At 39.6% G+C, this 24,517-nt stretch overlaps 1 pseudogene; it reads right to left on the bottom strand.

Moving 5' to 3' along the window:
- Positions 1-404: 404 nt before the first annotated feature.
- The window catches only part of LOC111543261, a 47,874-nt pseudogene continuing 23,761 nt past the window's right edge, over positions 405-24,517 (bottom strand).

Below are 24,517 nucleotides of genomic sequence, written 5' to 3'. Positions count from 1 at the left end.
TTTTGTGTGTGTGTGTGTGTGTGTGTAGAAATTGAAAACTGGTTGTAAGATTCACATGGCATGCAGATAATCTAGAAGATCCACAAGAACTCTCCTGCCGTGTAGCCTGGTTCCTAACAGGTCATGGACCTGTCTGTGGCCTGCAGGTTGGGGACCCCTGCTATAGAAGATCCAGATTTAAATTCAGAAGAAGCTTCATCTACTTCTGTAGTTTCATTTTCTTGCAACACTTGCTCCATCAAACTTGAACTTTGCAGGATTTTCTGAATCTGCTCAATGTGGTCATCTTGCTTTTTAATTGTATTTCTTAACATGGAATTTTCTACGTCAAGCTTTTGTACATGGCCTTGCGTCTCCTTGGTACGTCTTATAGTCACTGTAAGTTGATCCTGTATTTCTTGAAATTAACTTCTCATCAGGCCTAATTTCTCCCTTGAATCCTGCATCTCACATTCCAAATGGATGCAGTGACGCAATGAAGCATCCAGCAAAGCTTTTGTTGTTGTTTGTTCAGGACATCATCCCGTTTTTGTTGAAGTTGTCTCACAACTACTCGTTCTGCTTTCTCTCTTTCATATGCACATTGTTTGTCTTTCAAATGATTAAATTCATTGCTCAACTTCTTATAGTCTTCTCCTAGCAAAAGACGGTGCTTTCTGCACTCAGCTTGAAGGTTTTGTACTCTAGCATCACATTTGGCTTGAATATCAATTATTGTTTTTTCTTGATTGTCAGCTTTGTTGTGAGCATCACCCAGTTACTGTAGAAGTAACATATTTTGTCTTTGTAGTTGACATAATTTTATTTGCTTTTCTATGCGTTTTTCTACTTCCATTTTTGTACATTTTTTCAGTGTCCTTCATTTGACACTGTGTTTAGTTTAGCTCTCTTTGTACATACGTATTCAAAAACCAAAGCCTTTTCTTTCAGAGCCTCTCTTGTGTAATGGAGCTCAGTTTCAAGGCCCCTGGACTTACTCTCAGCTCTAGAAAGTTACTGAGAAAGAATCAGAATACGAGAATTCAAATTTTCCTGTAAATGACACAATTTATCCACCGTGTTAGTATCTTTCTTTTACAGATGAGCTTAACTTGCTCAAGGCTACATTACAATTTTGTTATAAATGTAATACTAGACTGAGAGTTTTTCAGCAGATCTTCCCTAGAAACTTGCGACTTATAAAAGTGATCCTGGTAACCCACAAAGACTTATTCAGGTTTCGACAATACATACACTACAGATTCAATTATAGCCCATCCATTTTAATGAACGGAAAAAATGATTTAGCAGAAAACAAAGAGAATATTAAATGTTGTACTATATTAATTAGTAATGGGAAAATGGGAAATAGGCTCCATCCCTTGTAACACAACTTGAGCCCATCATATCCACATTATGGTCATGTTGATATTTAGTCAGGCTGCCCTTCTCTGTCTCTAGAAGAATTCTCATGTAATTGTACTTATTGAAACAGATAAGGGATATTGGGTGATTAAGAGTTTGTCACCTTGATTTTTCCAGAAGTCTTGCCTATAAAGCAAAGATAGTTGGTCTGGACACTTTCAGCTGCAAAGAGGTTGTTAGGTTATTAATTTTCATAGTAAATGAAGTGAGCTTATTTCATCTCTGTAGCCTTCCATATACCTATATTCAGTCCCTGTTCTATGTTTGGAAAGAAGGAAGTAGAAATTTAAAATGAAGAAAAGTAAATGATAATTTAAATGATACATGGGATATTTTATTGATTTGCATCAGTGTATGTAGATGTATGCATGTCTGCATGAATGCGTGTAGAATTCAATGAGATCGAGTTGAAAATTTTGTTTTAGAGTTGTAAGTTGGGGTGGAGTCTTCAAGGTACCAGAAGACAACAATTCAACTATCCTATTACAAACTACAGTCCTCATACACCTTTATTTACCAGTTCTGCTAATCTACAGTATCAGAGGTCTGTATCCTACTTTGTTTTCAGAATTTTCCAAATGCCTCTTACTACTTAGTGTGGCAATTTCAATATTGCCAAGCCCTGTACCAGTTACACAGGACAGAAGGATTTTATTTTCTGTTTATGCATCTATGTTCAGGGCCCAATGAAAGAACAATTGTGTGGAATTGAGGAGGTCTAGGTTTTTGTCCCAAGTTGGCCAGAAAATAATTGTGGCCCCTTGGAAAAGTCAGTTATTCTTGGGGCCTCTTTACTTTTGTTTCCATAGAGTCTACTAGATGACCCCAAATAACATTTGAGTTGTCTGCAGTAATAGTTTAGATGTCCTTGGTATTCTAAGATAAATGAACACAATTACACATAAAGCTGTGCAGCATCTCTCACTACGTTTTTAGAGCTTCCTCCATTTTGTAGATGATAAGCTGACAGAGATATAGAAGAATTGGATAATTTGACCAGAGGCTCCATAGTAAATGGAACTAAAACACAAGTTTCTTTGCCTTCTTGAGCTCACTTAGCCAACACATAGGTTGTTGAATATTTAACTGCATTTTAAAGGAGGCTATTATTATAGACCTTCCAACCAACAGCAGAAACTATTGAAATTCCTGAAAGATCCCTAACTTTGTGAGATTTTCAGCTCGATTTTCATGTCAAGCATGTTGTGTAAGTGTCAGATAATAACTTCTCAATGCTTCTCTGAACTAAAGTTCTGAACCTATTGAGGTTTGCTCCTTGCTAGCTTAAGTTTATCCCAGACAGCAAGGAGCAAACCAAGGAGAAAAGAGAAGTTTTCTATTTCAAAATAGAAAAGTGGTTAACTGGGTTTTGATGCCAAACAAATATTTATATGTTTACCTATAACACATTAATTTATTGTACCTACTAATTGTGTTCTCTCTGGGAAATGCAAAGGTATTTGAGGTATAGGCTGTTGGATTTTTTTCCATTTTTCTACAGACTGTAAACTTCTCAGGTAGAACTATATTTCACTAGCATCTGTAACCAGAACCTAACACAATATCTATGAAACAGTCACTAAATATGCAACAGATAAGTTAACAGATAGATACATGACTTTATTTCCAAATGAACACATTATTAAGAAAGATCCAAGGCATAAGCAAAGAGAAAAATTATATTTCCAGTCACAGAGTGGTAACTGACATATAAATGATACAGATAACAAGTGCTACAGCGATTTGAAAGAGACATAAAAGTTCTTACTGGATTTCCATAGGATAAACCATGTGAAAAAAAAGGGAGAGATGGATTTTGAGTTATTGGTGGGGGTTGGGGTAGTCACAAACCTAGTCTTGATTTAAAATCAAATTTGCAAAGTGATTATATTACAGGTAATGTAATGACACAACTCACTGTACTGAGACTTGCAGAGTTTATGATGGTTGTCCAAGATACAAAAACAAGTAATCGTAGGCCAGAATTTTAACCAAGTCCTGATGATCTCAAAACCCCAAGTCCTTTTTCTGTCATTAAGTTGCTTTTGACAGTAATTTTTGGTGGAATGGTAGAAACTGGCTATAGGATGTGGATGGAAAATAATAGCATTGAGGACTGATGAAATATATATAGGTGGTGCTTTAGAATGAATGGCCCCTGTCCTGTTATCAATGAATGAAGAGAATTCATTAAAAGGTTCAATGAAAAGACTGACAAGAGTGACATCAGCAAAATGGCAGACTGGGAATCTCTAAGCCTGAAAACACCAAAAACACCAAGGAAGAACCAGAAACTGGCTGAACTAACCTTATAGAAGCTCTGAAAAAAAGTCAAAGATTTACAGCAAATGAATGTATGCTTAATCAGGAAAAAGTCACCTTCATATGGTAGGACATTTTATGGTGTTTTCACCTGCCTTTGCCCAAATTCCCATTTCCCTTCTTTGTTTCATGGTCTTGGCCTAGAAGAGGTAGCAGCCCAGTTACCAGTTCTCCCCCTCAAACTGGAGACAGTGGAGAAGATTTTATTTGCAATGTTCTAAACTGTCCAGAGGCTGCTCAAAGGCCTGGTTTCTATTTCTCATAACTCACATCTTAGGTGGTAAAAGTATCAGATTCCACTTTTGAAAGCTGCAGGGAGACTTCAGACCTGATGATGTCTATGACAAAAGATTATAGGTGGAGACATAGAATAGACCATCTAGGCCCTGATGAGAATCTAGGGTAAGACTCTTTGGAAAATTAGGACATTTGAGAGAAGTCATGCATAAGAGTTGAGAAGGCCAATTTCAGACCCTCAAAAGATGAATACTCAGAAAATACCTTAAACTTCCACCTTTAGCTGATCCCTAGGCTCAGAGAAAATCCAGCTAATCAGTGAAGTACTATCCTAGACAGAGTCTTTCTTCAAAAACTGGAAGATGTGTCTGTTTTTCAGATGCCCAGTTTTCAACAATTACAACAAATTACAAGGCATGCAAAGAAGCAAGAAAACATGACCTATTCAAGGGAACAAAATAAATTGTCAAAAACTATTGATGAGAAAGCCTACAAAAAAGAATGAAAAAAGGCAAAAAGGCTTAAGATACCTATGGTATCCCATTAAGAGGACTAATATATGCATTACGAGAGTTCAAGAAGGCAAAGAGAGAGAACAAAGGGCAAAGGGATTATTTGAAGAAATAATGTCTAAAAATCTCCAAATTTGATTAAAGGTATGAATCTACCAATCCAAGAAGCTCAATAAACTCTATGCAAGCCAAACTCAAAGAAACCACACTGAAACACATCATTATGAAAAATAAAAACAAGGAAAAAGAGAGGAACATGAAAGCAGCAATAAAGAATTGATTTATCATGTGCCAATCATTAGCAGTAAGATTACCAACCAATTTATTAGGAAGAAACTTTGAAATCCAGAGTCAGTGGGCTAATATATTTAAAGTACTGAAAGAAAAACAAAACTGTAAACTGAGAATTCTATGTGCAGCAAAACTGTCCACCACAATGAGGGAAAAATTCAGACATTTTCAGACAAGCAATAACTGAGGGGTTTATTCCCACTAGCTCTGCTTTACAAGAAATGATAACGGGAGACTTTCAGATTGAAATTGAAGGATGCTACACAGCAACTCAAAGCCAGCCTTTATCAAACTTTTCTAAAACTCAAAGAGCAGGAAATGACTTTCCAGCTTTTCCTATGGGGCCAGCATTATCCTGATGCTGAAGCCAGACAAAAATGCTACAAAAAAAAAAAAAAAATACAGATCAATAAGTCTTGTGAAAAATAACATAAAAAAGTTTAAAACTTCAACAAAATATGAACAAACTGAATTCAGCAGCATAAGATTATACACCTGTGATCAAGTGGGATTTATTTCTGAAATGCAAGGATATTTCAACATATGAAAATTCATCAAATACATCATATGATTTAGCAATTCTACTTCCAAGTATATATGCAAAAGAATTGATATCAGGGACTTGAACATGTATTTGTAAACCAATGTTCATAGAAGCATTATTCACAATAGCTAAAAGCTGGAAACTGACCAACTGTCCAATTATGGAATAATGAATCAATAAAATGTGATATATGCATGCATATTTTATTAAACTTTGCATTATTGTGCTTCACAGATATTGCATTTTTTGCTACTAGAAGATTTGTGACAACCCTGCATCAAGGAAGTCTATTGGTACCATTTTTCCAATAGCATGTACTCACTTTGTTTCTCTATGTCACATTTTGATAATTGCCACAATATTTCAAACTTTTTCCTTACTACTTTATCTGTTATGGTGATTAGTATCAGTATTCTTTGATTTTGCTATTATATTAATACTTTCATAGGTCTGCCATAACAAAACTCAGTTGCCACTCTATATTTGTGGGAAATTGGTTCCAGTACCCCATGAATACCAAACTCCAGGGATGCTCAAGTCTCTTATATAAAGTGGCATAGCATTTATTAGTATAGAACCCAAAAATGCAAAAGCCACAACTACGTTTGCACCAACCTAGTAATTATTTTGTAGCATCACAAACTTCACCCATATAAAATAGCCAACTTAATTAATAAATGTTGTATGTGCTCTGACTGTTCCATGACCAGCAGTTCCTCTGTCTTTTCCCCTCTCCTTGGGTTTTCCTATTCCTTGAAAGACAATAGTATTGAAATTAGGCCAATTAATAGCCATACGGTGGCTATAAGTGTTCAAGTGAAAGAAAAAGTTACAAGTCTCTCACTTAAATCAAAAGGATTATGCTTAGTAAGGAAGGCATGCCAAAAGTTGAAATAGGCTAAAAGCTAGGCTTCTTGTACCAAACAGCCAAGTTGTGAATGCAAAAGAAAAATTCTTGAAAAAAGTGTTACTGCAGTGATAAGAAAGTGAAATAGCCTTATTGCTGATATGAAGAAAGTTTTAGTGGTTTGGATAGAAGATTAAACCAGCCATGACATTCCCTTAAGTCAAAGCCTAATCCAGTCCACATCCCTAAATGTCTTCAATTCTTTGAAGGCTGAGAGTGGTGAGGAAACTGCAGAAGAAAAGTTTGAATCTAACACAGGCTTGTTCATAGGTTTAAGGAAAGAAATCATCTCGTAACATAAAGTACAAAGTGAAGCAGTAAGTACTGATGTAGAAACTGCAGCAAGTTATTCAAAATATCTAGCTAAAATAATTGATGAAGGTGGCTACACTAAACAGCAGACTTTCAATGTAGATGAAACAGCCTTCTATTGGAAGATGTCATCTAGGACTTTCATAGCTAGAAGAAGTCAATGCCTGGCTTCAAAGCTTCAAAGGACACAGTGATTCTCTTGTTAGGGGCTAATGCAATTGATGACTTTAAGTTGAAGCCAATGCTCATTTGCTATCCAAAAATCCTACAGCCCTTAAGAATTACGTTAAATCTACTCCGTCTTTGCTCTATAGATGGAGCAACAAAGTCAGGATGATAGCACATCTGCTTACAGAATGCTTTACTGAATATTTTAAGCCTACTGAAGAGACCTACACCTCACGAAAAGAAAGATTTCTTTCCAAATATTACTGTTCATTGACAATGCACCTAGTCATTCAAGAGTTCTTGAATGGAGATGTACAAGGAGATTAATATTGTTTTCATGCCTGCTAACACAATATCCACTCTGCCGCCCATGGATCAAGAAGTAATTTCAACTTTCCAATTTTATTACTTAAGAAATACTTTTTGTAAGGCTATGGCTGTCATAGTGATTCCCCTAATGGATCTGGGCAAAGTACATTAAAAACTTCCTGGAAAGGACTCCCCATTATAGATGGCACTATGAACATTTGTGATTTACGGAAGGAGGTGAAAAATCAAAAAGAACAGTAGTATGGATGTTCTTATGCTAACACATTGCCACAGCCACCCCAGCCTTCAGTAACCACCACTATGATCTGTCAGCAGCCATCAACATCGAGGCAAGACTCTCTGCCAGCAAAGATTACAACTCGGCCAAACAAGGTGGCTCACGCCTGTAATCCCAACACTTTGGGAGGCCGAGGTAGGCAGATCACTTAAGGTGAGGAATTTGAGACCAGACTGGCCAACATGGTGAAAACCTGTCTTTATTAAAAATACACAAAATTAGCCAGGCATGATGGGGCACACCTGTAATCCTAGCTACTCAGGAAGCTGAGGTGGGAGGATGGCTTGAACCCAGGAGGCAGAAGTTGCAGTGAGCCAAGATCCCAACATTGCACTCCAGCCTGGGTGACAGAGCAAGACTCTGTCACTTCAACTAGGTGGGAGGGAGGTAGCATCTAGGACCAATCTCTACTTGACAGAGCTTCAGATTATAGCATCACAGATCTAAATAACCACAGTAGAGTCAAGAGTACTTTTTATCCAAGAATTGGAGAGGTTAGTAGAGTAAGAAGATTTCATTAAGAAGCTCTCTTTTAGGTAGACTAGAAAAGAGAATAGAGATGCTTGGAGCTAGCTTAATTTTTTTTATTTTTTGGAGAGACAGGATCTTGCTATTCAGCCCAGGTTGATGTCGAACTCCTGGCCTCAAGCAATCTTCTTGCCTTGGCCTCCCAAAGTTCTGGGATAACAGGCATGAGTCACCACACCTGGCCTGTTTGTGTTTATTTTTATAGTGAACAAAAATATACCACACCAATTCTCCTCTTTGCTCTTTAACAAACTGGAGAAATACAAATTTGTTATACTTTAACAATTCATAAACATTATTCAAAGCTTTTTATACATTTCTTGCATTTTGATAACCAGCATTTCTGGTTAGAGACTTTTGCCACAACTTTTTACTGGTGGAAAGTTGTTTGGAAAAACTTTCTTTCCACCAGTAAGATAGTGATCTATTAATATTACACAAATTTGATAACTTTATAAGCAGGAATTAAAAGAGCCTCCATGGTCATGATATTTCAGTCTAAATATCTCTGTTGTCAGCTATGATAACACAAAAATAACTGAAATCCCATTGACAATATCAACAATTTTATTGCTTATAAATTTAATTGACTTAGTCGTAGTCTTTGGAAGGTTGATTTTTTTTTTCTTGAGCTTTGTCAAGATGGCTGACTACAAACAGCCAGGAAGAGCCTCTCCCATCAGGAGAGACCAGACCAGTGTATCAGGTAGACTGGTACACTCTGAGCAGATCTGAAAGTAGTTTCTGAATGACTTTTGGGCATTGAGAGTTGACAGAGGGAGGATGCAGGCTGCGGGCTAAAAGGAGAGGTTGCTGGGAAACCTGCATGGGGTGCTAAGAACCAACACTCATACCTCACCCTTAGCAGCTCCTAGGGAAGGAGCAAGTGAAACAGGTGTGGACTGGCCAACTGTAGCCATGGTCCTCTGGGATTGTAGCTGCAGGAGACCCCATGATCCCCACAGACATCTGAGCTGGTAGGGAGAACTGCCCAGAGAGTTTGCACAGGCAGAACTCCAGCCTGCACAGAGCCCAGGAGGTTTGGCGTGGGAATGGCTGCAGTGGAGAATATTTATTGGTGCCCATCCTCCAAAGGTCAACATACTCTCCCAGGTGGCTTTAGCTTTTATTAGCTGCTAGACCTGGACAAAGCCAGGCTGTCTTGCCAGTGGGGTGAGGCTGGAGTGATCTGAACATCCCTATATCTGCCAGCCTCTCCCAGGGTCCCTGCCTGGCTGTACCCATTAGCAGCACAGCCCTGGCTTGCTAGCGGCCACCACCACAGTTCTTTCACTGACAGACATCACCTACCTATCACAACACTTTTGAAGTTAGATCTCCACCAGCATGGACCCACCCACAGCCTTCCTTGTCCTGTGCCCACTCACACTCAGCCTCCCCACAACCAACCCATTGCTGCACATGTGCATGGGGCCAGCCACTGCCCCATCAGCATGCATACATGCACAGACTTACAGATGCACATGCACCTGCAGATCCACAACCAGTGCACATGCGCACAAGGACCCCTGTTGCTTTGCTGGGATGCATATGTGAGGGAGGTCACCACTGCCCCCCTGGGGTGCTTTTGCCAGCAGCCTCCATTGGAGTTTTGATGCTAGCAGACTGGGAACCCCTTAACCCCTCTAGTGTAGCAGGTGCTTAACCTTGAGGGGACAGAGAACAAAGCTTCAGGTGACCTGATCCCAGCCCCCAAGAGTTAGGGCTTGCAGCCCAGGAAAGCCAAGATAAAATTTGGTCCCCTAAAAGCATGTAGAAATGATGCCACTTGACTAAACCCAACCCATACCATAGTCAAATGCCCAAAGGCATCAAAGAATACAAAAACAAAAAGACTCATCCAAAAGACAACAACTTCAAAGAATAAGGGAACATTAGACCACCCAGATCAAAATGAACCAGCACAAGAACTTTGGCAACTCCAAACGCCAGACTATCTTCTTACCTCCAAATGACTGCACTAACTCCCCAACAGTGGTTCTTAGCTAGGCTGAAATGACAGACATAGAATTCAGAATATTGATGGCATTCTGAATTCTATTTAAACTCATTGAGATAAAATAAGGTTGAAATCCAATCCAAGGAAAACAATAAAATGGCCCAACAGTGTAAAGATGACATAGACATTTTAAGAAGGCACCAAACTGAACCCTTGGAAATAAAAAATTTGCTATGGAAATTACAGAATTCAACTTGAAGCATTAACGACAGGATAGACCAAGCTGAGGAAAGAATCTCAGAGCTCGAAATTCCTTTGAGCTAGCAAAGGCAGTCAAAAAAAAATTTTAATGATTTTAAAAAATGAACAAGAACTCCAAGAAGTATGGAATTATGTAAAGAGATCAAACCTATGACTCTTTTGCATTCCTGAAATAGATGTGGATGAGAAAACGATTTGGAAAACATTTGAGGATACTGTCCATGAAAATTTTGCCCACCTTGCTACAGAGGGTGACATGAAAATTCAGGAAATTGAGAGAAGTCCTGGAAAATGCTGTACAAGATGGCCATCCCTAAGACACGTAATCCTCAGATTCTACAAAGTCTACACAAAAGAAAAAATAATACAGGCAGATAGAGAACATGAGCAGGTCACATGTAAAGAGAACACCATCAGGCTAACAGTAGACCATTCTGCAGAAAACTTACAAGCCAGAAGAGATTGGGGCATGTGTTCAGCATCCTTAAAGAAAAGAAATGTCAACCATGCATTTCATATTCAGCAAAGCTAACCTTCAGAAGTGAAGTGGAAATAAAATCCTTTTCAGAGAAGCATATGCTAAGGGACTTCATTATCACCAGTCCTGCCTTACAAGAGTGCTTAAGGGAGTTCTAAACATGCAAACAGAAAACAGTTCTCTGCTACCACAAAAAAATGCTAAGTACATTGCCAACTGACACTATAAAGCAACTACATAATCAAATTTACTTAACAGTCAGCTAACAACAACAATATCAAATCCTCACATATAAATATTACTATTGAGTATAAACAGGTTAAATGCCCCATTTAAAAGGCACAATGCAACAAATTGGATGAAGAACTAAGACACTACTGTATGCTGTCTTCAAGAGACCCATCTCACATTCAGTGACATCCATAGGCTCAAAGACAAGGAATGGAGAGAGAGCTATCAAGCAAATGGAAAACAAAGAACAGAAGTCACCACTCTTATTTAAAAAAAAAAGACAGATTTTAAACCCATAACAATAAAAAAGACAAAGAAGGGCATTACATAATGATGAAGGGTTCAATTCAATAAGAAGACTCAACTATCTTAAATATATATGCACCCACACTAGGGCACACACATTCAAAAAGCAAGTTCTTAGAGACCTAAGAAGAGACTTAGGTAATGGCACAATAATAGTGGGAGACTTGAACACCACACTGATAATGTTAGACTGATCATCAAGATAGAAAACTAATTAAAATATTTAAGACCCAAACTGAACGCTTGACCAAATGGACCTAACAGACATCTACAGAACACTCTACCCTAACAGCAAGAAATATATATTCTTCTCATCTGCCCATAGCACATACTCTAAGATCAACCCCACAATCGGCCATAAACAATTCTCAAAAATTCAAAAAAACCCAAATCATACCAACCACACTCCTGGACCACAGCACATTAAAAACTTAAATTAATACTAAGAAGTTATTTCAAACCACACAATTAAACAGTAATTAAACAGCTTGCTTCTGAATGACTTTTGGGTAAAGAATAAGATGAAGGCAAAAATTAAAATTTTCCTTGCAACTAATCAAAACAAACATACAACATACAAGAATCTCTGGGACACAGCTAAAGCAGTGTTAAGAGGACAGTTTATAGCATTAAATGCCTACATCAAGAAATTAGAAAGATTTCAAATTAACAAGATAACATCACGCTTTCGAGGAACTAGAAAAACAAGAGCAAACTAAAAGTTACCAAAAGAAAAGAAATAACCAATATTAGAATTGAATTGGATGAAATTGAGGTTGGAAAAGCCATACAGAAGATGAAACCAAAAGTTGGTTTATTGAAAGAATAAGATTGGTATATCTAGACTAATGAAAAAAAGAAGATCCAAATAAACACAACCAGAAATGACAAAGATGACATTGCCACTGACCCCACAAAAATACAAAAAAAAAAAAAATCAGAGTTTCTTATGAATACATCTATGCATACAAACTAGAAAACCTACATGAAATGAAGAAATTCCTGGAAACATACAAGATCCCAAAGTTGAACCAGGGAGAAATTGAAACTCTGAACAGACCAATAACAAGTTCCAAAATTGAATCAGTAATAAGAAGCCTGCCAACCACAGAAAACCCTGGACCAGACAGATTCACAACTAAATTCTATCACTTGTATAAAGAGCAGGTACCAACCCTATTGAAACTATTCCAAAAAAATGAAAATAAGGGACTTCTCCCTATCTCATTCTATAATGATAGCATCATTCTGATACCAAAACCTTGCAGAGTCACAGTGAAAAAATAAAACATCTGGCCAATATACCTGATGAACATAGATGCAAAAATCCTCAACAAAGTACTAGTACACCAAATCCAGCAACATATCAAAAAGCTAACTTACCACAAACAGGTAAGATTTATTCCTAAGATGCGAGTCTTGTTCAACATATGCAAATCAACAAATGTGATTCATCACATAAACCTAACTGAAAACAAAAAACATATGATCATCTCAATAGATGCAGAAGAGGCTTTCTATAAAATTCAACATCCCTTCATGTTAAGAAAAAAATCCCCAACAAACTAGGCATTGAAAGAATATACCTCAAAATGATAAAAGCCATCTCTTGCAAACCCACAGCCAACATCATAGAGAGCAGACAAAACTTGGAAGTGTTCCCCTTGAGAACCAGAACAAGAGAAGAATGCCCACCCTCACCATTTCTATTCAACATAGTACTGAAAATCTTAGTCAAAGCAGTCAGGCAAGAAAAAGAAATATAAGGCATCCAAATAGGAAGAGAGGAAGTCAAACTATCTTTCTTCACAGATTATATGATTCTATACCTAGAAAACCCTATAGCTCTCCTCAGAAGTTCCCAGAATAAAGAACTTCAGCAAAGTTTCAGGATACAAAATCAATTCTATACACCAATTACATCCAAGTTGACTGCCAAATCAAGAATGCAACCACATTCACAATAGACACAAAAATAATAAAATGTCTAGGAATACAGTCAACTAGGGAGGTGAAAGATCTCTACAATGAGAATTATAAAACCCTGCTGGAAGACATCAGAGATGACACAAACAAATGGAAAAACATGCCATGGTCATGAATAGGAAGAATCAATATTGCTAAAATGGCCTTATTGCTGAAAGTGATTTACAGATTCAATGCTATTTCTATCAAACTACCAATGCCATTTTTGACAGAACTAGAAAAACTATTCTAAACTTTATATGTTACCAAGTGAGAGACATAATACCCAAAGCAATCCTAAGCAAAAAGAACAAAGCCAGAGGCATCAGATAACCCAACCTCAAAATATACTACAGGGCTACCATAACCAAAATGGCATGGTACTGGTACAAAAACAGACACATAGATCAGTGGAACAGGATACAGAACCCAGAAATAAAGATGCACATTGACAACCATCTGATCTTTGGCAAAGTCATCAAAAACAAGCAATGAGGAAATGACTCCCTTTTTAATAAATGGTGCTGGGATAACTGGCTAGCCATATGCAGAAGATTAATATTAGACCCCTTCCTTTTGCCATATACAAAAAGCAATTCAAGAGGGAATAAAGACTTAAATATATGACCTAAAACTATAAAAGCCCTAAAAGAAAACCTAGGGAATATCATTTTGGACGTAGGCCTTGGCAAAGATTTCATGATGGAGATGCGGAAAGCAATTGCAAAAACCAAAAATATGACAAATGGAACTTAATTAAACTAGAGTTTCTGCACAGCAAAAGAAACCAGAAATAAAGTAAACAGACAGCTACAGAATGGGAGAAAATGTTTGCTAACTATGCATCTGACAAAGGTCTAGTATCTGGAAACTATTAGGAACTTAAGCAAATTGACAGGCAAAAAAAAAAGAAAAGAAAAGAAACCCCAAAAACTCCATTAAAAAATGGGCAAAAGGACGTGAACACTTCTTTAAAAAGACATGCATGTGACCAACAAGCATATGAAAAAATGCTCAACATCATTAATCTTTGGAGAAATGCAAATCAAAACTACAGTGAGATACCATCTCACACCAGTCAGAATGGTTACTATGAAACAACAACAACAACAAAATAAAATAACAGATGTTTGTGAGGTTACAGAGAAAAGGGAACACTTATACACTGCTGGTGGGAATGTAAATTAGTGCAGCCACGGTGGAAAGCAGTTTGGAGGCTTCTTGAAGAACTTAGAGCTACCATTTAATTCACCAATCCCTTTACTGGGTATATACCCAAAGAAATATAAATCATTCTACCAAAGGGCACATGCACACATATGTTCATTGCAGGGCTATTCACAATGGCAAAACATGGAATCAACCTAGATGCCCATCAACAGTGAACTGGATAAAGAAAATGTTGTACATTTATACCATGGAATACTACATAGTCATAAAAAAAAATGAGATAATGATGGCTGGAGGCCATCATCCTAATAAATTAATGCAGGAACAGAAAACCAAATACGGCATGTTCTCACTTATAAGTGAGAGCTAAACATTGATTACACATGGACACAAAATAGGGAACAATAGGCACTGGGGCCTATCAGAGGTTGGAGAGTAGGAGGAGGGTGAGGATCAAAAAACTACCTATCAGATACTATGCTTATGACCTAGCTGACAAAATAATCTGTACACTAAATGCCTGCAACATGTAATTTACCCGTGTAAGAAACCTGCACATGTACCTCTTGAGTCTAAAATAAATGTTGGAAAAAATGAATCCTATAAAAAAAAAAATAGACATTGAGGACTGCTAGAGAGGTAAGTGAGGGAGGGGAAAAAGTGCTAAAAAAATTACCTATCGGGTACTATGCTCGCCACCTGGGTGACAGGGTAATTTATACCCCAAACCTCAGCATCATGCAGTATGGCCATGTAATAAACCTGCATATACACCCCTTAATCTAAAATAAAAGTTGAAATTATAAAACAAAAAGTAGTGCTAAAATTAAGAAACCCTGCTCTAGGATACTTAAAGAGCTAAATCATGACTCGCTCATCATTGTATCTCCAGAATGGTGTCTGGCAATAGAAGGAATTAGATAAATCATTTAAGAGGACCAAAGGCAGTAAGTACTCCACAGAAACTCATCATTTAGGGAGTTATTGAAAAGAGCATGCACTTTCAGGTCATCTGATTTTTATGTCATTCACAACATGCTCTTTCCATTGCAATCCTTTAAATGGTAGGGACCCTGAGAATTTTCTCATTGGTCCTTTTCTTTTATTGTATTCTCTTATTTCCTCTTTTCCTATTCTTTTTGGAGTCTCATGCTCATAGACTTCCTAAATAATCTCTTCCAATTGTATAACTCACTATGAAATATATATTAAAAGACCACAAAGTTCTATTTTCAGCTCAGACATCCTCTGGGGCTCTAGTATTGCCTACTCACATGTGAATGCTCACAGTCTCCTTTTGTACAGAATCCCTGTACACACCACTCATGATGAGTACAAGGCATATAAATCAGATCTCCCTCCAAATTCCCTGTTTCCGCAGATGAATGACCAAAAACCCTGTTTGTGGCCCAACACCTACACTCTTCTCTGATCTCTCAACCCCATTTTCAATCCTTACCATGTGCTGTAAATTCTACTTCTTAAACAGACTAAATTGATGGTGGATTTATACCTTCTCTTCAGCTTGACCCCTAGAAACACATTTCTTTCCTGGATCCTGTCCACTGTCTCTTAGCCTACCTTCATATTTCCATTTTTCCTCTTGCAGTCCCTTCTTAGAGTCACCTCCTTGATCTTTCTATAAATATATATCTTCCTATATCCCTCTCTGTCTTAAAATTCTAAGATTTAAGTATATGGATAAAATCTAAACTTCCTAGCTCTAAAATGCGAGACAACTTATGATTTTTTCAGCTCACCTTTATAAATCTTTTCCTTCCTTCCTTCCTTGTTCCTTCCTTCCTTCCTTCCTTCCCTCCCTCCCTCCCTCCCTCCTTCCTTTCTTCTTTCCTTCCTTCCTTCCTTCCTTTCTATTTTTGCCACCTTCCATCCCACCTGCAACACTCTGACTTTCTTTCAGTGCTTCTATGCACATGCTGTTCCCAGTGTATGAAACACCCTCCCCCTCACCTCACAGTCACCTAGTTAGTGGAGAAAGCTGGATGTTTTCCTCACTATTTGTGATGGTCCATTTCCTGTATCAACTTGGCTAGACTGTAGAACCTAGTTATTCAAACACTAATCTAGGTGTTGCTGTGAAGTATTTTGTAGATTTGATTAATGTCTATAATTAGTTGGCTTTACAGGAGGGAAATTATCCTGGATAATCTGGGTGGGCTTCATCCAAGTCTGTGCAATCTGCAGAATGAAGAGCCAAATAAACCTCTTTTCTTTACAAATTACTCAGCCTCAGGTATTCCATCATAGCAATACAAACTGGCTAATACTGACACATATCTGCATAGGACCCACAACTGTCTTTTTCAGGCAAGCTTTTCGTCCTTGTTTATGGAGCTATTTGGGACAAAGGACCAGAGATTCATCTGACCACTTTTAGTAGAAGGCAGGTCTCCATGCTTCCAAAGCAGAAACTAAATGATCAGCTTCCTTTTTCACTCTCACATGCTCAAGAGAAGCATGAGCTTTTTTCTAGTTCCATTGGTTATGGTGAGTGATGTGCAGGCCACACTCCTCTCTCTGTTCTAAGTCTTCTGCTGCTTACACTGTAGATCATTATGGCAGCTCTAGAAATGACAAAGCCAAGGAATCTGGACCTAGCAATCATAGGCCCCAGCAACTGAGAATCGTCTGCATCCGTGCCAGGAATCCTGATGCAGTTGGTCACAGGTGGAATTATAACTGAAAGGAACTCACTGTTTATTTGGAATATCAAAATGAATAAGCAGGGATTTGGTCTGGAGCAGAGACACAGACTTCTCATTTAGCATCAGTTAAGTTTTCTTGGACCATCTAATTTCTCCAGGAATTCAGGATCTCACAGGGTCTTTCACAGACTACAGCCCTAGAAAGAATAAGGCCTTAGGTCAGGCGCAGTGGCTTAAGCCTACAATCCCAGCACTTTGGGAGGCTGAGGCAGGTGGATCACCTGAGGTCAGGAGTTTGAGATCAGCCTGATCAACATGGAGAAACCCCGTCTACGCTAAAAAAAAAAAAAAAAAAATACAAAATTAGCTGGGTGTGGTGGCACATGTCTGTAATCCCAGCTACTTGGGAGGCTGGGGCAGGAGAATCGTTTGAACCCGGGAGGAGGAGGTTGTGGTGAGCTGAGATCACGCCATTGCACTCCAGCCTGGGGAACAAGAGCGAAACTCTGAAGAAAAAGAAAGAAAGAAAAGGAAGGAAGGAAAGAAGGAAGGAAGGAAGGAAGGAAGGAAGGAAGGAAGGAAGGAAGGAAAAAGAAACAAAAAGGCCTTTAATAGAGTTAAAGAAGACTCATCTCAAAGGGCCTGGAAACATTCAAATGTAGGAGAATTGACATGGATGAGATGTTTGGAGAGTTGAGCAAGTGAGAGGCAAAGTTACTTTCTTAGTTGTTCCCCTTCGTTCATTGCTATGGATTTAATGTATCAGGACATGGGTGGTTGACAAGGGATTTTGCGCTGCCTCTTGGGCAGCTAAATTTATTCTAAGCCTGGGGGAATTAAGAAAAAAAATTGGAAAAAGGAAAAGCTTTTGGGGTTCTTATTTCTCAGGGACCACTGAATCACATGTTTGGGGGGGTTATGTCAGCCAGAATGAGCTAAAGAAATCCACAGTTACTGCAAGTTTGAGAAAAGAAGCACATGGCAGGCAGAGGTCTTCACTTCTCAGGATTCGGAAAGAGAAAGTTCTCAGCAGCGGCACAGGCAAGAAAGCTTTGGCCTTATGTAAGGCTCGGGTAGGAGCATATGGCAGTATGTTGAACCTCATGATGGAAAATTTTTCCAATTGAGTTTAAGTGAACATGTTGTATACTCCAGACAGCTGGCATAGAGTAACTGGCACACAGGCAAATCCAAAGACAAGATGATTTTTCCTTTCATACTTTTTTTTTTCCTCTGTGCTACTTCCTCCACATAACAACACCAACTCTCTGCTTTGATCCATTGCTGGCTAAAGTAAGAGGGGAACATCGCTTCTATTTGTGAAATGCTTTTGCTGTGGGGATTATGTATAAATGGTGTTTGTACAGGTCTGATGCTCTAATCAATCATCTTATGAGTCAGGGTGACTTTTTGACCCTTTGGGAACCTGGGACACATTGGAGCTCTGGGGTTGGCAGAATCTACTCTTAGGAGGATACAGAAGCTGCAGCACTTCCCTAGAAATCAGAGAAGCCTGCAACAGCCAGGCAAGACTGACTCTGAGCAGAATGGTAGATAGAGGAGGAAGGTATTTTAGAATTATACATCTTTGGTTGACAAGGGAAAGGGGAGTTCCATTTTTATTTCACTTTTGAGTTCTAATTTCTTCTAGGACTTTAGTAGGGAAGTAAGTTATCTATTCTTGATATTGGGGAATCAATATTGCATTATTTTGATCCAGTCCCTAATCTCAGAGTCTTGTCAGGTATTGGGCAGTGGCCCAGGAGAAGGAGCAGAGTGGCCCTGGCGCTGCTGACCCCTTCTCTCTGGGGACAGCTGTGTCCTTGGCTGATCATACGTTTGACCATCAGTCCAAAGGTTTGAGAGAGAACAGAAAGCTGAGGAGAATTTGGAAACACCTGGCCGCCTCTCGACCTGTTTGTGCTCATGCTGTCTCACCGTGCGGGGAGGCGCTGGCAGGAGAGACTCTGTTTTTTCTCCACTCACATGTTTATCCACTCACCCTTCAGGGATGGAGAGGAAGTCGCTAGCCTAATAGGTGAGAATTTGAGAACCTCAGTTTGCCTCACAGCACTAGTGGGTGCAGTTACTGGACTCCCACTCCCATTCCAGCGTCTGGGCCAAGGGAGTGAGATGGTGGGCACTGGGAGATGATAGGAGATGTCCATGTTCATGTTGAGGAATGTTCTATCCCAAACATTGTCTAGAAGTGTCAGAGCATGATGATAATATGAAGCAGAGGACTCTGAGTCAGTACTACCATTGTCTTTAAATTCTCTCCAGAAAATGCACCCCCTATTGCAGGCACCAGGACAGACCACACCCACTGCCCTTCCCGAGTGCACCACTGGGTAGAGGTCCCCAAGGCTTCCCTCTCATCCACCACATTATATTCCAGATTCACCCAGCCCTCTCTGTCTCTTTCTTGCCACCCTAGCTACCACCATCGTCTGTTTTCTCTTTTGGACTTTTTTTTTTTTGAGATGGAGTCTCACTCTGTCTCCCAGTCTGGAGTGCAATGGCACCTTCTTGGCTCACTGCAACCTCTGCCTCCCAGGTTCAAGCAATTCTCCTACCTCAGCCTCCCGAGTAGCTGGGATCACAGGTATGTGCCACCAGGCCTGGGTAATTTTTTTGTATTTTTAGTAGAGACGGGATTTCACCATGTTGTCCAGGCTGGTCTTGAACTCCTGACCTCAGGTGATCTGCCCACCTTGGCCTCCCAAAGTGCTGCGATTACAGGCATGAGCCACCATGCTCAACCTCTTTTGGACTTCTATAAGATAAGGCCTCCTCATCGTCCTTCCTTCTTCCTATTTGCCCATTTCATTCCATTCTCCTCACAGCAAGTACAGTGAGAATTCTAAACTTAACCTCTGCCCCCGTAGTGTCCCATCACACTGAAAACCTCATCCAGTATCTTTCTGACAACCCTCAAAGCCCTGCTCATTCCAACCTTCTGTCACCTCATGGTCATGTGGCTTCAGCCACACTGGTTGCCTTAATCAGTTCAGGCTGATTAACAAAATACCACGGACTGTGTGGTTCACACAATAGGTGCTTATTAAATACCACGGACTGTGTGGTTCACACAATAGGCACTTATTAAATACCACAGACTGTGTGGTTCACACAACAGACGCTTATTAAATACCACAGACTGTGTGGTTCAAACAACGGACGCTTATTAAATACCACAGACTGTGTGGTTCACACAATAGGTGCTTATTAAATACCACGGACCGTGTGGTTCACACAATAGGCGCTTATTAAATACCACGGACCGTGTGGTTCACACAATAGGCGCTTATTAAATACCACGGACCGTGTGGTTCACACAATAGGCGCTTATTAAATACCACGGACCGTGTGGTTCAAACAATATGTGCTTATTAAATACCACGGACCGTGTGGTTCAAACAATAGGTGCTTATTAAATACCACGGACTGTGTGGTTCAAACAATAGATGCTTATTAAATACCACGGGCCATGTGGTTCAAACAATAGGTGCTTATTAAATACCACGGACCGTGTGGTTCAAACAATAGGTGCTTATTAAATGCCACAGACTGTGTGGTTCTAACAATAGGTGCTTATTTTCTCACAGTTCTGGAGCCCGGACATCCATGTCAAGGTGGCTGCAAGTTTAGTCTCCTCACAGGGTCTTTCCTCTGTGCACATACATTCCTGGGTGTCTTCCTATAGGGACACCAGTTCTATTGGATTAGGGCCCCACCTTTATGACCTCAGAAAACTTTACCACTTTAAAGGCCCTGTCTCCAAATACAGTCACATTGAAGATCAGGGCTTGAACATATGAATTTTGGGAGAACACAATTCAGTCCCTAACACTGGCTTCCGGCCCCCCAGGACCTTTGGCCATGCTGTACCCTCTGCTTGTAGGACCTCTCCAGGTCTTGGCATGGCCAGCTCTCTCTTGCCATTTAGCATTTAGCTTGAATGTCATAACTCTGGAGTGACCCTCTGGTCACTGATCCCAATATCCCCCAGCCACTTGCCATCACTTCACCTGTTTTGATTCCACCACAGTACTTGCTCTCTCCTGCTATTGATCATATATCTGTATGTTTGCTTGTTGCCTGCCTTCCTCCATCAAAACAAAAATTCTTTGAGAGCAAAGGCCTTGCCTGCCATGCCCACTGGTCGCTACTGTGTTCCCATAGGCACACAGCAGATGCCCAACAAACATCTATTAAATGAATGAAACAAAATTGCCTTTGCCTTGGGAGTTAAACAGATACATTGATTCATAATGAGGTAAGTCAGACAGCTTTCCAAACTGAAAAATAAACTATCATTGGTGCCCAAAGAAGATCTTCCTCTGATCTAGTGAGCAGAGTGTAGCTCCAGGCCAAGTTGCAGGGCATTAGAAAGTTAAAACACTGGCAAAATTCTTGCTGAAGTGCCTTCCAAAACAAGTGAGATGGTTCACACCACCATCAGGAAGGCACGCGTATGCTGGGTTCCCACCCTCTCACCAATGCCATGTGGGATCAAACTCATAAATATTTATCAATTTTATGAGTAAAATGATATACTGTTTTAATTTTCATTTCTTCACTGATGAGTAAGATTGTGTATCTTTTCATCTGCTTATTAACCCATTGTATTTTTTCCCTGCCGCTTATCTTTTCCTTTACCTAGTTTTACATTTTTTAATTCATCGTTTACTTATTGGTTTGCTGGAACACTGTGAACCTAAAATAAGATGCCTTATTTATCTAACCAAAAATATACGCGTACATTCTTTAAACCAGAAATTATACTTTTAGGCGGTTAACCCGGAGATAGATTTGCCTTAGCACACAAAAATACATCTGCACAAAGTCCACTGCAGTTTTGCTGTAGTCACCAGAAAATAAAATCCACCTAAATATTCATCACCAGGGACAGGTGACCAAAAGCTGTTCCTATTAATGAAACTGTTCACAGTGGTTAATAGTTACAGTAATAGAAGAGGAAGCAGGTGAGAAAGAGATCTTAAAGATTCAAAGGGTTTTATGTTTTTTATGACTTTTTTTAGAGCAATTCTAGGTTCACAGCAAAATTGAAAGGAAGATACAGAAATATCCAATATATCCCTTGCCCCCATAATGTGAATACAACCTCCCCCATTATCATCATTCTCCACCAGAGCAGTACATTTGTTGTAACTGGCGAACCTACACTGACACATCACATCACCCAAAGTTCATAGTATACAACAGGGTTTGCTCTTGCTGTTGTACATTTCATGGGCTTGGGCAAATGCATAATGACACATATTCATTATACATTTGTGTAATTACAGTATCCTGCAGAGTATTTTCACTACTTTAAAAGTTAACTGTGCCTCACATATGCAACCCTAACCCCCAACCCCAAACCCCCTGGCAACCACGGACCCTTCTACTGTCTTCATGGTTTTGTCTTTTCCAGAAAGTCACAAAATTGGAATTATACAGTATCGTTTCATTTTTAATACAGCCCTTAAAGAAGCAAATCTCTTTCCATCATCCCTCTAGCTCTGCAGATATTCAAAATTGCCGATAGATTTTTCTCCATTACCTATTTCTTTGAAAACATAGAATACTTCTTTAAATTCTAGAATCAATCTTGACTCATTAAAAAGTATTAATTTTTGCATCAGGCCATTCTCCTGCCACTTATTAAGCCTAGCTGTGAGGGAGGAAGTGCATTAAAGCTTGTAGCTCTGCATGCAATATTATTGCCACTAAGGGCACATTACAAGAATCCTACTTGCATTCAAGCGTTTCCACACAAAGCAGTGGCTCACATACAGTGTGAAAATTGAGTGTGCACAGCTCTCAAAACCTGGAATTCTTGCCAGGGTTGAAGAGGTTTCCACTGGAACTAGCTGTTCTGAAAGTATTTGGCATCCGAGCCAATTGCTTTTTGGTAGCCCCCCCTCTGCAGTCCAGGTGTGCATCCCCAGAAAACTACGCACTGTTGCATCCTCAGCACACTCCTCACACCCAGGACCTGAGCTCAAGCCACCAAACCATGCTGGTTCCTAAGAGCATCTCTGCTAACCAGATGTCTCTTTGTATGAAACATGCTGGGAGGATGAGTGGGGCACCAACGTGGAATGAAGTGGTCTCTCCTCCTAGAAATTATACCAGTGAATGCACTTGAGGTGCAACTGCTGGATCTCACAACAATGAAAGGATAAATGGACACAAATTCAGCTGCTTTTGATATGTTGAAGACAGGCCCCCACTTTGATTTATTTCTGAGGCTTAACAATGACAAGAATAGAAAAGTGGAACTATTATTACCACCCTGTGACTTTTGAGCTGGGCATGGTTTGGGGCATTGAAATTAGAGTAGCCTTGACTCAACTACTCCTCAACTCATTTCTAACACCATTTTCCATCGCACACTTTCAAAATCTACTCGACTGAAGAGCCATCCACACATCCAACTGAAAAAGATTAACCTTCCCTGGTCTCCACACCTCTCCGAGATTTCCAAGCAGGATAAGACTGCCATCCATGGCCCCACATCACCACTGTCAGGAATAAAGAGAAAGCCTCAGAGCGCTCCCAGCAAGACCCCATCACTCACTGCCCTGCAACACTCCCAGCCTTCTCCTCAGTGCTTACATTGCGAACATCAAGGCAAATCTCGTTTTGCCATTCTCTCATGTACATCGAACTTCACAAGAAGCCTGCAGCTCCCAATCAACTCTGATCTTCCTGGCCTCTTATATCTATAGTCTCTCTTTTATCAATTATCTCTATAGTCTCCCTTTTCTCATCCACTCTACCACTCATCCCAAATACCTGAAACCAGTCCACACTGTCTTCTGGAAGTCATGCTCAATTGTTAGCTTCTCCGTACTTCTTCTCAGAACTTTTTTTCACTTCTTGCTCTAAATGGACAGACTCTCAGGAAACCACTTGCTTTTACCCAGCCGTCTGAAAATGGTAGCTGTGGTATCTTGCAAGGTTCTCGTAATGCCAGATCTGGAGGTAGGGGCAGGTGTTCTGCTTTCATACTGCCACTTGAACATCCTTTTCTCCTACCACAAGAACAAATAACAACACAAAGTTTTCATCTTTTAATACCATGTGATTAGTCCTTATCAATCACCATTTTAGCTTACTACTGTTAACTACAGACCCACGGGTCACTCCCCTAATTCCTTGAAGATTTTAGCACCCAACTCACCACCACTTCTCCAACATATTTGGTAATTTCAATATCCATATATATATGATCTTTCCAATGTCCTAGACTCTTGGTTTTTCAAGGCCCTCTTTTCCAACTCTCACATTTTCCACCCTGCCTCAACCACTCTCTCCAAAGGCTATACTCTGGCCTTATCATTACCAGCAAAGCCATACATAATTACAATTTCAACCATTCTGTCTTTCCAGCTCACTCTCACCAATGTCCCAACTCCAAGAAACCCTGACCCCACTAGGAGCTATGAGCCATTGACTACTTAAGCTTTTCTTGGTCCCTCAATTTTCTCCCTGGCCTAGATTAGATCTGATGGTCCATCATCTCACACTCTTGCATACATTCTTAACAATCTTGTTAAGAAGATTAACAAGACCCCAGGCCAGGTTAAATCAGCTCAGTTTACTCTGCACAACAACACAGATGGCCATGGCTGGA

Source organism: Piliocolobus tephrosceles, chromosome 14 (assembly GCF_002776525.5).
Source record: "Piliocolobus tephrosceles isolate RC106 chromosome 14, ASM277652v3, whole genome shotgun sequence".
Lineage (NCBI taxonomy): Eukaryota > Metazoa > Chordata > Mammalia > Primates > Cercopithecidae > Piliocolobus > Piliocolobus tephrosceles.
The sequence above is the reverse complement of the archived record's forward strand: the minus strand, read 5'-3'. Positions and strand labels throughout refer to the sequence as shown.